Consider the following 15061-nt stretch of genomic DNA (forward strand, 5'->3'; position numbering starts at 1 on the left):
TGGTGAAGTCTTCACTAGACGTGTTTTCTGAAGTTGAACTAGTTACACCATCAATCCCACTAACAAAACTCAGTTGAAGTAGAGCTTTTTGACGCAACGCTAGGAGGAAATCCAACAAGTTTTTCGTGGTTGAAAAACCTGAATAATGTGCTATGGGATGTACCTGTGCAGCTTGATGTGTAACCTTTTCCTTTGATCCTTTCGATGGACCATGCTGCCTAGAAAACTTCCCATTTCTACCAAGAGAAGCTGTTGGAGAGCCATAGAGGGGTGCCTGCATTCTCTCTCTAGCAAGTGGTAAATGCGTGCTCCATGTGCCAGTTACTCGGAGAGACCAACTGTTGTTCCTCGGTTCTGGTTTGGGGGTTGGAGCCAGATGACGGTGTGTTCTTGTTTCTCCAATTTCCAGACATGGTGCGAGGGAAAGGGATGAGATGGCATGGTCTGCATACACTAGTGAAGAGTGAAGTCTTGAGATGCTTTGGGGCTCTGACCACTTGAGGCACAAAAGGAGGTGAAATCTATTGTTTAATTTAAATTTCAGCAGGTTCTTAAGGGTTATCTGTAGGACAAACTGAAGTTTTGTCATTGATTTCTGGTGAGACCTGTTATTGCATGAGGTTTGAGTAAAAGTAGTAATGGCCACTGTTTAGCAAAACCATAGCTGGCAGTGGATAATGACAAATTATTCTCTTGCATTATTAAAGTACTTTTATTAAAACAAGAAAGAGGGTTGTGTGTCCAGATGTCATGTTGATGGATCTTGGTGCAAGAATCAAAACAAGTCATACTCTTTAAGTACTAGTGAGTCACGTACAGTTAGGAGCTCCCGTGCTGTCTGTCATGCAAGACAAACTCACATTTGCGTAGCCTACCTTCTTTTCATACAAGATTTTGGTTTTCACTACTGTTGAATTTTGAAATTATTTCCTTTATGTTTTCAGATGTTGCCGTAATACTTAAGTGTTAATCCTTCTCTGGTTGCTTGTCATCTTTTGTATATTTTTATATTTATTTCTTATCAAAGAAATACACTTTTATGTAATTTTGTAATAGTATCTGAAGAATAGTTGAAGGAGAGAGAGAGTCTGACCTTCTAAGTTCTTCTCCTGTTTAAAACAAATTGAGACTTATGGTATTTTACTAGCAGACTCTCGCTTATCCAGGGAAATTGTTTTTAAAGACCAGACCCTGAGAGTATTCTTCTCATTTGAAAGGGGTTAACATCAGCTTTTCATATTCAGCCATTGTGGCTGAGACATAGAAACACAGCCGTACAGGTTGTTGTTTGTGAGAATGTTTTTTGTATAAGTAGTTTCCTTAGCAGGTGATGAACTTCTTCCTTAATGATTTAATTACTTAATCTCAGGAAATCCTTGGGAAAAAAAGATGTCTGGGAAGTTCTGCCAGAGACTTGTGTGGGTGGGGTAATAGAGGAGGAAGGGAAGACTTCTTCAGAAGTTAAATGTAGGGCAGGAAGCGCTGGAGCGAGCACTGGCAGAAATGCTGAAGCACAGAATGAATTTGGGGAGGCAGGACACGGGTTCTTCTGGTGCTTAGACCCAACACCAACTCATTTTAGCCTGAACGTGCCTCTGAGTTTCCACCTGTGTGAGATGAAATGTCGCATGTACCTCTGAAGTACTCTGAAGGTGCTAAATTAGTGCTTTCAGTGGAGGATCACAGGATGCTTTGAATAAAGCTTTACAAAGTGCACAGTGTTCTTGCTATTAATACCAAATAGTTTGTGTGTATCTCTGAAATGACAAGCAAAACGAAATGTGCCAGATTTGCGAAGCTGCAGAAACATTTGCTCGTTATTTCGAAAGAGCTGGGAAGTGCAGATGGAGAAGAGAGGATTGAAATCTAAGTACGGAGGGAAAAATCCCATGGACTGTCATCATGGAAGTGGTTTTGCAATCCTTCATCTTGTTGCCTCGTGTCTGTAAAGTGGCTTTGTAGGTGGCTGAGTGTTTCTGAGGAGGGTGAGAAGGGAAGAGAGCATTCACCAGTGCAGAGTAATGCACGGCAGAGGAAGCTGCTGCTCAAACTCTTTATTTGAAGAAAATGTGACAAACCAGGAACTGCTATAGTCCTTTTCTTAAATAGGAAATACATGCAACCACAAAAGACAAGCCCAGAGCTAAGTGACTGGCTGGAACCTATATTAGAAATCTGAAGTTACAAGAAACGGTCTCTTGGCCTACTTTGCTGTTTGGATCATACTTCAAAAGCTGAAAAATGGCCAATATGCAACATGCCGGCAGAATAACAATTCACAGTAGGGTTGGCCTTTCAAGTGATGGCAATATCTGCTCTGCTCGATGTCACCGAGGTGCAGGCACTCTTCATAGTGTGTCGGGGGGAAATATTTGCTGTCCTGTCCGAGCTGTCCCCAGCTCCACTTCTCCTCCGCCACTGGCTCAATGTGGGCTCACAGAAATCGCTTGAAACCAGCACACGGAGAATGGGAAGGATTCACATCGTCTCGGATGGCTGGAGCTTCTTGCTGTATTTCAGTTATTTTAGTTGGTAACAGTGAGGTGTGAACTTCCTGTGAGCAGGTGAGAAGTGAAAGCCCTGCCTCTCCCTTGCTTGGGATGCTAGCGCGCGCAGAAATGAGGAAGCTGCTACCCTTTAACTCTGTGATGGAGGTCAAAACACATAAACAACCCCCCTCTTATTCAGAGAAGTGAGTCCTCAGCTTGGCTCTTCAGGAACAGTGACAGGATGATCTGGGCATTTTTCTGATAGGCAAGTTGGACATCCTTTGTTAGTTCTGACTAATGATACACTTGATTTCTTTTTAAAGGAGCTCTGGTAGGTATGCTCTTAGCTAATCAGGTAAATATCCTAGGGAAGTCTTTGTGGCTAGTAATTAATTCTGGTAATTAATTCTGCTGTTGAGCTAGAGTTCAACAAATGACTGTGCTGGTTTTACTTAAGCAATGCTAACCGGAGGAGATGTGTTGAAACTTCTTTGACCTTTGTTAAAAAGTTAAAGCTCTATTAAACTTTAGCCTAGGAAAAGAACACCTTTAGGTCTACATTATGGTGTTTCTGTGCCCTAGATAAATCCGTGTGGGCAAAGCCACACTGGGTACTTGGGTCTCGTGTCTAGACCCCTGCTTTTGAAGGGAATCATCTCATACAGGCTGTGACATTAACTGACATCCAGCTCTGTTGTGGCGGTGGCTTCAGACTCTTCCGCCCCTGCTCTTCTTCATGCATGTTGCTTTTCCAGTGCACCGTTGCAATGCTGGTGCCATTTGTCTAGAAGATAAAGTTCTCTTACTCTAGAAAAGCAACAGTAGTACAACTAAATCGGTACTCTTGTCTATAAATATTACTGGTATTTAGTGAGGATAGGAATTCTTTGTGAACTGAAAGCGCAAGAAGCACTATGTTCTCTAACAAGTTGTTCTGACTCTACTTCAACCATAGTTTTTTAATAGTCGTTAAATGCTTTATTGTGTATGAAAAACAAAACAAAAACATTTTTGTGTGGGAAGAATGGGTATCTGATATGACAGCAGAGAGCAAAAGTTTATTATGCATATACAATTGAAATAAATTGTTTAAGCTGTATTGTAGACACAATGCTCCTGCATTTGAAAAAGTTTCATGACTCCATATAACCATATCAACATGTTTCTATAGTTAATTTCCAGCCTACAATTGTATTATCTTTTGTCTAATGGAACATCATCGTATTAAGTAAACTAATAACCATAATGTTAATGTTGCTGATGCTTTATTAGATACTACATTAACAAAAAAAAACCAAAAAAATAAACTGCAATTCTGCATTCACTTAACCAGGGTATGTTTTATCTCATGAAGGTTTTCTGTGAGGGGAAAGTGAAGGTTGCATTTAAAAATACTGTGTCCGCTGCTCAAAATGGACCAGCATACCACAGGATGCCATGCTTGTGAGGACATCAAATATACACCCAGTGGTCTTCAGCACTTTTCTTTGAAAAGGAACAAATTTTATACCAGAACTTCTGTCACATTTATGTATGTCTACGTGCATGAAGCAAAAAAGAGAAATGATGGCAGTGAGTATAAATGGGTGATGAGGCAGTGTTATTGTTTGGAAAGCGAAGGCAGAAGTAACTATAAGCCTTTAGTTTGTAGAACAGAGAATTTTATTTCAAGATCACTGATAATTATACTGAACAAAGTTATTTCTTGTTAAATTTGAAAATGCCACCAAAAATGAGGGATATGGCAAAAGCGGCGTGTCCTTTGTCACACAGAGAATTAATTTTGTTTTGGTATGGACTTACTTGAGTAGTATGAATGTTAGCACAGACCAGTCCACCCTTCTACGTTAATGCAGAGGGAAGGGCTTGCTACATCCTGGATAGTGGCTTACGTTTAAAGGGAGTTGAAGTGGTGGTAAAAAGCTTACAAAACACCGCGTCCTTGTGGCACTACTGGAAGAATGGATATGGTCTTTGGATGCAAAAGCCAAATATGTCCTGTAGGGATATATAGTATTACCAGTGCATGGTGGCACAGAACCACTACTGGAATACGGAGTCAAGTTCTTACATGCCCACATCAGCAAAAAATGATTAAGAAAAAACAAGGGGGGGTGGGGTGAGTTATAGGTCTGCAAGTACAGTTGGAAAACCTGTTTTACTGTTAGAATTTCTTTTTTTAAACAAAAAGCCTAGCATGCTTACTTTAAGTGCTCGGTTGTATTTTGCAAGTCTTTGTAGAGGAGAGCACGTACAAAGCTCTTCAGTTTTGTAGGAGGAGGTGTAATGAGATTGAATAGCTGAAAGTTGAAACCACATGAACCTGGGCTAGTTGTAACACACAAATTATTGCATAGGATAAATTACTCACTGGAACAACTCCCTGTGGATATGATGGGTTCTTAATCACTTGCTTATGAGTTAGAACTACGTGTTTTCAGCAAGGGAGATTATTGCCTATGTATATATGTTCTGGACTTCAATAAGCAATACCTCTGCATGTGGGTCTGTGGCACACCTTGGGTGGGAGGTCAGACAGGTGATGGCGATGGTCTGTTCTGCTTTCCAGGTCTGTGGCAGGTGGATAGAGACTACCTGATGCTGTGAAATGATGCACCAGCCAAGTCTCGTGTTTGTGCTCGTATTTATTCCCAGTACTATCTCTAGTAGGCTGGCGATGTTGTCTGTTTTGTTGTTTCTTTCTCTCTTTGACAAATCTGCTGGGTTTTATTCATGGCTCAAAAGAGATAAACCAGACATTGTCCTGTCTGTCCATCCATGTGGAGAGGGGCATTTGTAGTTAGCGCAGGGGGATTTCTGGGGGGGCTTTTATTTGTTGTTTTTTTCAGTAGGTGGGGGCGGGGTTTTTTATTTGGTTTGGTTTTTTGTTTGTGCTTTTTTGGGAAGATGAGTCAGACAAGTGAAGTCTTACATCCATGCAGGTATCCTACTGGAGTAAAGAATGGTACAAGTAGCATTGAGAGGAAAATGATCTTACGATCAAGGGTTTTATGCAATTTTTGCTTGATCTTTTGGGAAACAGGTGAATTTGGACAGGTCATGGAAAATCAAAGGCAAATGCACTGGGGATCCTCCACCATTAAGTAGGTTTTCCAAATTTATTCCATATCAGTAGCAACTGGACTTTTTTTTCCCCTGGTGACTGTTTACCATACAAAATAAAGTTTGTCTTAATCCAATCTCAAATAGAGTTATGCTTCCATTGTTGTGTCAAACATCTGGCACACGTTGTGCAGTACATGCTGCCCTGCGTTTCCACAGAGAGATGGAGGTCACACTCATTGAGTTTCTTGCCCGCTTCTGGGTTTGCCTCTTCGGGTTGGAGCAGAGGACGCTAGGTAGAGCTGTGTGACGCTGCTGCACCTGGGCAGTGGACCCACATTGGCAGCTCGGTATTATTTACGAGGTGTTTTGGTTTCGGCTGCCGCCGGCAACAAAAGCGCCACGCGGCCGCCCCTCCCCCCGCCGGCGTGCGGAGGAGAATGGAAAGAAAGAGGCAGAAACTGGTGGGTCGGGATAAGGGCAGTTTAACAGAACAGCAAACAGAGGGAAAACAGGAACAACAACGATACAAATAAGGAGAAAACATAACCACGAACCGTACAACAGCCGCTCTCCCGAAACCGGACCGGCGCTGCCCCGCCCAAGCTGCGAGTGCGTTCCCGCCGCGCCGCTCCCCCCCCACCGGAACCCAGCGTGACGTCACATGGTATGGAATACCGGGCTCTGTTTGGCCAGGTGGGGTCAGCCCCCACCCCCCGGCTGTGCCCCTTCCTGGAGTCCGGTGAAAATTAACCCTGTCCTGGCCAAACCCAGGACACGAGGTGAAAATAAAATTCATATGCGGGAGTTTGTGTTTTAAAAACAAATGAATTGCACTTCTTGTCCCCACAGTGGCAATGCTTGTGCAGAAGTCTCCATCGAAATTGTGTTGGTGGGGATGCCTTTTGTGGAGAATGAGGTGTTGTGTGTTAATGAAAATTCAGTGTTTTTGTTGCATCTGCAATGTCATGGCAGAGCTCTGTTTCACCGAGTATAAGGAGCTCCATGACGATGGCAGAGAAAATGCTGCTGCCTTCACATCTGACACGTATTGAGCGTGAATTATTTATGGTACTTCATTGCAAATGGAGTGTTCTGTAGTGTGTTTGTAAATAATGAATTCTTTATGACAGGACATCTGGGTCTGTGGATCTTGTGTCACAGAACTGGTTTTCTAAATACGCTTCATGATAAGATACCTATCCCTTTTCCCAGGCTGCCCTGTAATAAAGTGCTTCTGTATTCCTGCTATATCTGTTATCCATTCTGACTCTGACTTGTAGATGATGTGTAGATGGATACATATGTAAAAGTTTGTGCTGTTTGTTGTGAGCTGAGATAGTGTAAAGTTCATTTTATAATAAGTAGGTATCTTTATATGTAAGCATACTGATTTTTGAACTGCGTAAAATCAGATTAGTGGAAGACTTCTGTGCTCTATATGTTAAGCTTGCATCTAACTTTCATGAAGAGTACACATTTTTGTAAGACAGTACTTTTTAAATTTTAATTAACTAGTTTCCGATTATGCCATTGGTCTGTGGAGGTAACCAAATGCTAGGTGCAGTGTGCAGTTCAGAATGACCATGAAGGAGCTGGGGGATGATTGCCTGTTTGGCCCAGTATGTGACATTCACAGAATAGTAGGGGTTGGAAGGGACCTCTGTGGGTCATCTAGTCCAACCCTCCTGCCAAAGCAGGGTCACCTACAGCAGGCTGCACAGGACCTTGTCCAGGAGGGTCTTGAATATCTCCAGAGAAGGAGACTCCACCACCTCCCTAGGCAGCCTGTTCCAGTGCTCCGTCACCCTCAGAGGGAAGAAGTTCTTCCTCATGTTCAGACGGAACTTCCTGTTCTTCAGTTTGTGCCCATTGCCCCTTGTCCTGTCGCTGGGCGCTACTGAAAAGAGTTTGGCCCCATCCTCCTGACACCCACCCTTGAGATATTTGTAAGTATATATTAGGTCCCCTCGCAGCCTTTTCTTCTTCAGGCTGAACAAGCCCAGCTCCCTCAGCCTCTCCTCGTAGGGGAGATGTTCCAGTCCCCTCACCATCCTTGTAGCCCTCTGCTGGACTCTCTCGAGTAGCTCTTCATCTTTCTTGAATTGGGGAGCCCAGAACTGGACACAGTACTCCAGATGAGGCCTTGCTAGGGTAGTGTAGAGGGGAAGGAGAACCTCCCTCGACCTGCTGGCCACACTCCTCCTAATGCACCCCAGAATGTCATTGGCCTTCTTGGCAGCCAGGGCACACTGCTGGCTCATGGTTAACCTGTTGTCCACCAGGACACCCAGGTCCCTCTCCGCAGAGCTGCTCTCCAGCAGGTCCACCCCAGACTAACCCTAACGTTGGGACTAACCCTTCCCTTCCCGTGCAGTTTGGGTAGGACTCGCTTGAAGGACCCTGCTACAGTGAGTTCCCGAACAGGACACTGGTGAAACTTCTACGACTCTTTAGTATAGTCAGTGGCAACACGGAGTGTCAACTGTGTACCCTCTGCAGTAAGCGTCCCACCCAGTTACTTCTTGTTGTGGGGTTGTGGAAGAGGCTGCTTTACCCGCTCTTGCCTGCGGTTTCCCACTGAGCGTGGGGAGTGTTTTGGTGGCGCAGGAGAAGCTGCCACCCTGGGGACTGCAGATTTGTGGCCCATCACTGGGTGGCTGAAGGGGTCAACTGTGCCCGTGCTCACCGACCCACTTGTGCGGCGGTCTGGTGAACCAAGCCCCTGAAAGGATCCGAGCCAGAAAAACAATTTTGCGGGAGGAAAAGGTTAGTTTGTCACCCAGCCCATTTCAGTGATCTGTTTTTCCGCATGGTCCGTGGCTGGATCCTGCTTGGTCGGTGAGGGGCGGCTGGCTGGGGTCAAGGCTGGGAGCTGTGTGGGGCAGATCAGCAGCGGAGCCCTGGCAAGGTGGGAGGCCGGCTGGCCTGATTGCTGGACGGCGTGATCCAGAGGCATGTTTGGAGTGACTGTGGAGGGAGCAGTGCCGTTGCCATCTTAGCCACGTTTGCTGAGCCCATGCAATACGTTGGTTGCGGTGTCATGCGGATGAGAACTGTGCTGAGAGGGAAAAACACTTTCGTTCTGGCATGCTAAATGTCCCCCCCATCCCCACTGCCCCCAAATGGCACATTTTCCTTTTGCAACGAGGATAGGGGAGTCCTCCATTAAATCACCTCCCGCATACCCTCCCGGTCGGTGCGTGGTGCTCAGGCAGCAGCGTGCCAGCCTGGTGCCCTGCTGTCCTCCCCTCCCCCCATAACAACTCCCGGGAACTTAGCACCGGTTACCAGTTGTCAGTCACCCAGTTCTGCAGCCAGGGTACTAGTGAGCCTTTTCGATTCCCTCAGAAAGAGAAAGCAGTAAATGCTGGGTGCGTGGCTGCTGCGGTTGCCTAGCAGCCGGCGGGAGGCACCGGGAGCAGCCGCTCGCCCCTCCTTGAATCATCTGCCGAGGGAAACGAGAAGGCAGTTATTACTGGTTACGTTCGTTAACATCTTTTTTTCCTCTGTCTCTCCCGCACGCGTGCGCGCTTACCTGCCTCTGCTCAGCAGTTTCTCACGAGCTGTGGGATGGAGTCTCCTGCACTCAGACAGCCCTCGCTGCTCAGGCGAAATAACTCCGTAACCGTCGCAGGCGGCTGCGAGGTCTGGGCCGTGCTGTCGCAACTGTACTGCATAGATGTTTTACCGTCTCTTGATGGAGTGGGGTTGGTTAGACGCTTCAGCTGACGAGGTCGTGGTTTTGCACATTGGCCTCTTGCTTAAGTTTAACTTTTTTAGTTGCAGGGTGCTCGGCGCTTCTCACCACTTTTCCTCGCAGGCTCTGACAGAGTAGCTCTGCTCAGTCTTCCTGCAGTAGCTGGAGACGTCTCCAGCCTTCAGCCAAAAATTGTGGCCTCTTCTGTTACCAGGACTGGTAGGAAAGGATGCCTGCCCCTGCCTTGGCTGTGCTGGTGCAGGGTGGTTGGGGGCTTGGATGGAGGGCGGGCTGTGACCCGGGGAGGCTGAGGTGTGTTGGGTTACTCTGAGGCTGCCCCAGGGAGCAAAAACATGGCGGGTGGCCAAGGATGATGGTGTCTGTTAAACTGCCACAGCAGTTTTGGTGCGCGTAAGGGATGGAGGCACAGGTCTCCGAAAGAGGATGTGTACCAAGATGTCATTTGTAGAACTTCAGCTTTGTTCCAGACAGGTTTTTGTAAACTTCAGCTGGAGAAGAAAGGATTAAGAATGCCTCTAACCCCTCGTATAGCCAATTAACTAGCTCACTGCTTATCTCGCCGTGGTTGTAAGTGCCAGTGTAATGTTCCGTTCTGGAGCAGGGACTGTCCTCAAAGTGATACAACTGTCAAGCGTCCAGTGCAGTGGGATCCTTCCTTGCTTCTTTCTCCTCTATGGACATTTGGCTGTGATGGACACCTCTGACTGCAGTGGAAGCGAATGATGCAGGCAGAGAAGCTGCTGGCTGTAACAGTCACATGTCAGCCAGTTTCATGTGTCATTATACGTTTCATTTTAAGGCAGATTCCTAGATAGCCATGAACCCAGAGTCAGAGGAACGAGCACATGATTTATATGAAGAATACAGTGGGTAGTGCTTGGATTTTCCTTTTAAAAGGCTAATTGTGGTAATTTGCTTGAGACACAATTATCTCAGTGGGATTGATTTGTTTAATTAACTCGGGATGCCTGCAGGTTAAATAGTGAGTATAAATAGAAGGACAGTGGGGAATGCATCGCTAGTGTTTGTATTGCAGAAGGACTGACTCATATGTAAATGAAGTGCTGCAAGCCTGCCAGGCTAACCTAGTTCTGGGGTGGTTTCTAGATACAAAAATCTCTCATGCTGTCATGCATAACACAGGGCTTGTACACTCAGGGATGAGTTGGTGAAGAGCGTACACTGTGGTACTAATGGCAAAAACACTTTGCTCCTCTTGAGTACCTTGCCAATGAGCACTTTTGTGAATGCTGCAAAGGAATGGTGTCTGAAGGATGTGGTTTGTGCCGGACCGCTACTGTGGCACTGCCCTGATGCAGCCCAGCAGCTTCTTCCATGTGTCGGCCGTCTCTTGAGAAGTCAGTGCAGTTTCTTGTTCCAAACATTGCAAAGACCGCTTCTGAGCAGGGAGAGCAGCTACCCTGTACCTAGCCCCCCTAGGCTGAAGCCTCGTAGCAAAGCTTTGTGTATTCCCTTGTTCCCAGCTTCCTCTGCCTATTTGTGTGGACATGGCACTCCGCACTCCTGCAGGGGATTGGGTGTCTTAATAGACCAGTTCTGCAGCCTGTGTGTGTGTCCTTGGCCTGCTGCTTGGGAGGGCAGTACCCGATACTTTAACGTGTCCTTTGTACTAAGGTGGACAGTTGTGTTGAAGTCCCAAAGGGGAAATTCTGAGCCTTTTCTGTTAGTGTTTGGTCCTGTACCATGAAAATCTTACATCTTGCAGATATGGACAGGACAGGCAGGTGTTTCTCATCTTTCCCCTACCTAAAGTAACTTATTATCATGAGTTATATAAAAGTGTAGTCTTTTTCTGAATCTTTCTGAGGTCTTCGTCATAGCTAGGGGCAAAATGTTGTGCAAACTGAGCACTGAATGAAAATAAAATAAAAAAAGAATGACAGAGCACTGCCACAGAACCAAACCAACTAAACAAACACACGTTTCCTTTCAGTAGCTTTATGTGTATAACTGTTTCAAAGATGCCCTTGCTTCTGCATGAGGAGAGTACATAGGAGTACTGCAGTCTTTCACAATTCTTTTTGTATTCTTGATAATTTATCTATCTCCCATTAGTGTGGTTGCTTCAAACTTCTCTGTATCTTTTCCTACAGAAATTTGTCTTTGTTCCAAATTATTATTGTCCCCATTTTCTGAACCTTTTACTACATCTGCTGTCTCAAGTAGAGATGAGATGATAAGAGCTGAACACAGCACTCTGATGGAGAACATGCATCTGATTTATGCTGTGGCACAACAGCATTGTCGGTCTTATCCTTCATATCATCATGTGAATGCTTTCATCTTTCAAATGGAAAAAAACCCAACATTTCCAAGTTGTATCTTTGCATATCTAGCAGTGTTTTTTATTTATTTGCTAAAGATCTGATTCAAATACTGAGTTACTCCAGAACTGTTAAAATCATTGTTGATTTTTGAGTGCTTCACATTTTTCATTTAAATGCACTTTGTTGTTTATTGATCTGCAGTGGATTTAATTTGTCCCTTGGCCTGGCCTTGCTTGGTTCCTCTGGAATTCTTTTCAGGCTTCTCTGGTTTTGACCAACTGTAAATAATTTTGTCAACTGTGGATTTTAGCTGTTCAGGTTTTGGGGGGGAGGGGGAAGGAGGTGTTGCCTTTATATCTTTCCAGTTCATTCAAGAATACATGAAACGTTGCTATCCCTGGTACAGAGCTGAGGACATCTTTCCCTTGATCTCTTTTCTTGCCTTATTGAAAGCTGTTTCTTTTGTTCTCATGTATTTTCTGTGTCTCTCTGCTGCTTGCTAATCTGCATAAATGTTCTCCCTAATAAACCTCAATTTTCTTTGTAGCGTAAAAGGATTTTGTCAAATATAGTTTGCAAGTCCAATTCCCAGCATTTTAAATCTGTACTTGTGTTGACAAGCCAAAAATACTCAAGAACAGCAAAGAGAAAAGTATGCAAGTGTTTATCTGTTGGAGAAGCTAACCTTGGAAAATTGTATCCTGTTGGAAATATTTGGATTACGTGTATCACGTCTGTTGCTCTCTTCCACCTTCAAGACGCTGTTGCTTGAGCCTTTGTTTGCATTGTTCGTTGTTATATCCTAATCCTTCATTTAGGATCAGTCCATTTGGAATACGGAGAACTGGTTTTCTCTTTCAAACTATTTCCAGTGACGGTAATTGTCCTGCCTCATTATTTGTCAGTCTGAAGGAGAGCTGTGGTTTGGGGTTCTTGAAGGGATTTTGGTTCTCATAGCAGGTCCCTCAGCTTTTCCACTCTTGTCTTCTACTGAGAAGATTCCCATTTCGTATGTGTCACTTGAAGCCCGGACATCTTTATGTGTTTTAGACCACTTACGAAAATATTGGAGCCCTAAAAGAAATGTCAGGCTTCACCCATCTTGCTGTCAGCCCACTGACTGCTGTTAGTCTGTCGAGATAGAGCCTTCAAGCTTTCTGCTGTTTAACACAAATGCTGTTTTGCCCTGACTTATTTCTCTACCGCCTGTAAAGAGGGGTTCACCAGACCCTTGAACTAAGTTTACTGAGTAATGCCAGTTTATCTTCTTCAAGTCAATACTACAAAGGCAAGTGGTAGGGAGCCTTTGTAACTCACATCAGTGATCTCCCAACATCTGTGGTTGTTAGGAGGGATTTGATCCCCCTTCATAGCATCCCATTCTGTGCAGGTTAGTGTAAGATTGCACTGTCTGAGGATGACTTGCAATCTGTTGAAGGAAACATTATAAAGAAACTTTCTTTAAGTTTCGTTGAAGCTCAGAAGTTAAGTAATCGCAACTTTTCTTCCCAAGACACAATTTCTGGCCCAGTCATGCAAAAGGATTCATTGGTGTAGAGCAGTCTTGGTTCTGCCTTAAAACCGCTGTGGGAAAAGGCCTTCATATAAGGTTTGGTTTTTGTTTGGTTTTTAATCCGTTACAGTATTGAATATTCCATAATGTAATACTGAAAGAGCTTGTTCTTTCCAGTCAGTAGCTTTCCCTGAGAAAAAGTGAATATGCCTCCTCAGAGGCACTTTGAAGATGATGCTACACAGACACGCAGGGATGCACGCACACGTGTGTGCACACACCTGAACAGCATGGAGTTCAGCTTCCAAAGTCCGGGGTGGTGAGGGGGTGAGGATGGGGAGGAGAGACACCATGCTGCTCTGTTCGGAGGCTAACACTGTGTGTGTAACTTCAGAAATCACGAAGCACCGTGCTGTTGTAATGTACCTGTTTTATGTGTTCAAAAGAGTGCTCAGGGCATTAAAAAGATACTTTTTCCAGTGCTTGTTATTTCTAAATTACAAATCCCTCACGCAGGAAAGACACAGCATTCTTTTCTACAAAATTACAGGAAAGTTTCTTCCAAACTCCACAGAATGGCTAACTAGAGCAGTTTATTTTATTCCTGTACGTTTTCTTGAATTGGGAAGACTTCTTGCTGCTGATTGGTGCATTAATGGCCTCACAGATTGCCTAAAGGTAGGTTCAGAAGTTTATACAGTAGATTATAGCAGATTAGCATAAACCTGGTAAGCAAAACTGGTTATGCAAGACACATTAGAAGCTTCAGAAGAAGTTACATTAAAGTGGAAATTATTACTTCTCTTGGAGTGGACCCTTACAGGAATGCAAACCGAGTAATGCAGCTGGATGGAGAAGCAGGTTCCATGTGCTGCAGGGACTGCTTGGAACGAGGCAGTACTGGTATGACAAACAGCGAAGGGGCCTGGAGATGGGCTAAGGAGTACGTTGGTTCGAATTCTGGGTTTATTTTTAAGAAGTCCTCCAGGATGGTGTTGGGCAACTGTCAAGAACCATCAGGAATGTGAACGAAACAACTAGAAAAGACATCAGTTAGAGAAAAACTGCTAGAGAACAAGGCTGGTCTGGAAAAGGTTCAAGCAAAATGCTTTTGGTTTTCAATACAGCAAAGGCTATATGTTGCTGCTCTTGAAGTAAACCATGCAAAGCCCCAGCTGTCTTTTCACTGCAGAAATGCCTTTGTTCCTCTGTGGTATTTTAGAAAGGCACATCTTCAAGTAAAATTGAATTTGACTTGCTTTTGTCTTCATATTGTTGACACTGAGTTATCTGCTTATTGGATACGTGCTTGTCATGCAGGCCATCTAAGATGCCACCAAGGGATGGTGTCCTTGAAGAAAATTTTCCATGTGGTCCTAAAAATAATATGTTCTGAAATGGAAAATGCATTTTTCTATACTATTTTATAAGACTTAAATCTTTTTTTTCCCTGTTGCCCTCACTGAAGTGCAGAAAATAGGTTGACTGAAAGACTGACTATCAAATTAAATCTGTGCATGTTTTAAATAACTTTTCACATTGAATCTCTCGAGATTTTTATCCCTGCGTCTGCAGAAATGTCAGTGAAATTTATCTTAGCCCAAGATTCTACTAGGAAGAAATCTCAGAAAATGTTTGCATTCATTCCCTTCACCCTCTCTTTTTCCAGTTCTGTGCCGAGTGGTGCCTCTTCTCCCTTGCCTTGGGTGCCTTTTCCTAGTGCTACTTGCCCCGTTTAGGCTTGGGACACGCAGGCACATCTACTTCCATTGGCCAGCTGTTACGCTCCTATGTGTGTCTGTGGATTTGTTAGCCATAAACCAGTTTGTTTATCATGGCTGGGTTGTAGAGATGGGAGGAGCTTCTTAGCACTACATAATATTCTGTGCAAGGGGAGGTTGTTGCAGTTAGGAATAACTAGTTCATAAAGTAGGACGAAGCTGTTTTTACAGGAAAACTTGCTCTGTTTTGCATCTGTTTCTTTTCA

The 15061-nt window shown here is 44.4% G+C and overlaps 1 protein-coding gene across 6 annotated transcripts in view; it reads left to right on the forward strand.

Moving 5' to 3' along the window:
- TRERF1 (transcriptional regulating factor 1) overlaps positions 1-15061 on the forward strand; it is a 103473-nt gene that overhangs the window by 39290 nt on the left and 49122 nt on the right. The gene's annotated exons all lie outside the window — the stretch shown is intronic.

The sequence above is a fragment of the Opisthocomus hoazin genome, chromosome 2 (genome assembly GCF_030867145.1).
Source record: "Opisthocomus hoazin isolate bOpiHoa1 chromosome 2, bOpiHoa1.hap1, whole genome shotgun sequence".
Classification (NCBI taxonomy): domain Eukaryota; kingdom Metazoa; phylum Chordata; class Aves; order Opisthocomiformes; family Opisthocomidae; genus Opisthocomus; species Opisthocomus hoazin.